Source organism: Bison bison, unplaced genomic scaffold, assembly GCF_000754665.1.
Source record: "Bison bison bison isolate TAMUID 2011002044 unplaced genomic scaffold, Bison_UMD1.0 scf7180017864240, whole genome shotgun sequence".
Lineage (NCBI taxonomy): Eukaryota > Metazoa > Chordata > Mammalia > Artiodactyla > Bovidae > Bison > Bison bison.
Window position 1 is genome coordinate 1,038,618 of NW_011494812.1, and position 3,197 is coordinate 1,041,814.

Below are 3,197 nucleotides of genomic sequence, written 5' to 3' on the forward strand. Positions count from 1 at the left end.
CAAATCTAGGTTCTCAGGGACTAGTTAGTAGGGTAGGGAATGGCTTGCTTCTGTAGGGTTCTCCCTCAGTGCCTGGAGGAAATCAACTCCACTTCCCATGTGGTTAATTAGGAAAACATTTGCTGCCATGCTCCCTTTCAGGGAGTTGCCATACCTATGGGAAGTTAGGTCTTTGAATCAGGCTAGAAATCAGAAGGAAAGGGATACTTCGTTTCTTTTCTGAACAAACTGTGAAAGAATTGTTTGTGTAAAAAGTGTCTGCTGAGACAGAGGAAGGTTAAGGAACAAGAGGAGCTAAGCTAACAAAATGTGGTTCAAAGGCAGAAGGATTTTCTTCACTCTTCATTGAAACAGATTCAGAGCAGTTCAGTGATAGCATAGCACAACTCTGAAGTATATTGTAGAAAATTCTTTCAGCAGCTGTGCAGCACACCTCAGCAGAACTTCTGCAGAAGGATCTAGGGTATTAAAGGACCATTAGCAGTTGTGGTGGGAAGGAGGGGTTCACGTGCATGAGATTTCACTGACTTCAATGGTTCCAGAGGCAGATGGCCCCAAAAGCTGGGGTCAGGATTTAACATTCCTTGACTGCAAGATAAAACTTACTATTAAACTATTTGACCCAGTTTCCTACGACTTGCTCTAGTTATTATCTCTTTGATGTTCAGTATCTTTAGTTTCTTTTTAACTACTGACTCTTCTCCCTCTCTTCCAAGCACGAACATTTTACTACTATATCATAGTATGGATGGGGTAGCCTGATGGGCTGCAGTCCATGGGGTTGCTAAGAGTCAGACACGACTGAGCGACGTGACTGTCACTTTTCACTTTCATGCGTTGGAGAAGGAAATGGCAACCCACTCCAGTGTTCTTGCCTGGAGAATCCCAGGGATGGGGGAGCCTGGTGGGCTGCCGTCTATGGGGTCGCACAGAGTCGGACACGACTGAAGCGACTCAGCAGCAGCAGCATAGTGTCTAAGAAACTATATATCTACTATAACTTAAAGAAAGATATCCTTGATTACATTACCTGCTCTAGTTCTCCCATCTGTTCGTTATCAAATGTCTCAAACATCATCCATATTGGTTGGTTCATTTGTATTAATTTTATTCATTCATCTTCCAAGACTATGCAGAAGCCATATGGCTAAAATTATATTAACTCCTCATTTGCCAATGATCCTCTAACCACAAAATTTTATTGCCATTTTTCCAGTTTTTATTTTCCCTGCAAATATTCACTCAGCAAATATATCCAAGGTGGTTTTAAGACATTGGTGGGCTTCCCTGGTGGCTCAGAATCTGCTTTCAATGTGGGAGACCTGAGTTTGATCCTTGGGTCTGGAGGATTCCACTGGAGGAGGAAATGGCTCCCCATTCCAGTATTCTTACCTGGAGATTCCATGGACAGAGGAGCCTGGAGGGCTACAGTCCATGGGGTCAGAGAGAGTTTGACATGATTGAGCGACTAACACTTCCAACACTTTAAGACATTGAGAATAAGGAATAATAATAATAAAACTAGATCATTTCCAGATCTCACTCATTGATCATTTATTTGTTCTTGTACTTTTTTGCCTTGATTTTCATGACACAGCTGTGTCTTTGTTCTCTTAGTTCCCTGGATATTTTGCAACAAGACAGTAAGATAGACTTAGGTTCTAATTCTGACTTTGTCACCTTCTTAGCTACATGACTATGGGGATGATACATAAGTCATTTAAACTTTAGTTTCCTCACTTTTAAACTGGTTGATAATAATGAGTAACTTATAAAAATACTGAAATTATAAGAAATATATAATTGCCTTGGTGCATTTTTAGCACATACTTAACCCAGTAAATAATAGTTATGTATTATATTCCTCCACCCACCAATTATAATCTTCCAGCCTCTCTTGCTATTTCTGACACTGTTTTTCAACTATCTAGTGCATTCTCATAGTTCAGTTATAATCTTTATTTAACACTTGTATCTAAGTCCATAGACTTTTCATCTCTCTTGAAGTCCACTTCTTCATCCTTAATGGCAATAAGAAATTTCTGTTTATAAGTTTGTCCACATACTCAGAATAACATATCTATAACTCATCTTATAATTTCCCCCCTTTACTAGCTTTTGCTTTAACTGTTACTGTATTTATCAATAATGGTGCCTGACAAACTAACTCAAACTTAAAATCTGTCTCTTTAATGCTCTTCTTTCCAATATGCCCTATATAGAGTCAGTTGTCAGACTTTATTGATTATTCATATTTATTTGTATCCCTTTTATCCTTTTAGCTTCATTATTACTGTCTTATTTAGGCCTTTATTCCAGACCATTGCAGAAAAGAGTCTGATGCCTGAATAGTGATGAGTAAATGCTAGTTAAATAAATTAATTACATTTGTCACTTCCATAATTTCTCTGTATTCTACACATTAAAGTGCAATTTTGTGCATTAATGTCCACTCCAAAATTACCTAATAAGTTCATACTGCTTGCAAAACATATTTTAAAAATCCCAACACTTGACATTCTAGATCTCCAAATCTACCTAACTTAATCCTCCAATGCCATTTCTCCACTGATTCACTCTACAAGCCCTCTGTTTCAAGTGAAATATATTTAATATCCTACAAACATAGTTCTTGTATTTTCATGGCTAGACCTTTGTTTATCCTCTTCATTAAGCCTATGTTACTTGAGTTCCATGTAAGTCCCTGGGCTGTGTAGTAGAAATTCAAATATGAATAGATAATTATAGATCACCATTAAATTTCTTAGAATCTGGACATATAACTAGATAATTTCAACAAGATATGTATGTACCATATGTTTTAGGAACACAAAAGAAGACCCCCCAAAACAACCTGGGAACCAAGAAAGGCTTCCTGAAGAAGAGGGTAATGTACTGAAACTTGAAAAATTAATAAGAATTACAGAGGTGAAGTGTGTGCCTATATTTTGGGTGGAAAAAAGAAAGGCACGGTTGAAATTTCAGGAAGAGGGAAGAATAGGGAAAAAACCCAAAGCATGAGAGATCAAAATAGCATTGTGAGAGTATGGCTACAAACAGTTTGGTTGCTGGGACTTACAGTTCAAGGCAAGGAATAGAGTGGAAAATAGAAAAGTGTCAAGCAAAAGCCCAGGAATGTCCTTATTTTCCCTGCCTTTCTTCTTAGTTAAACCAAGTCCTATTAAATGATACTGCAA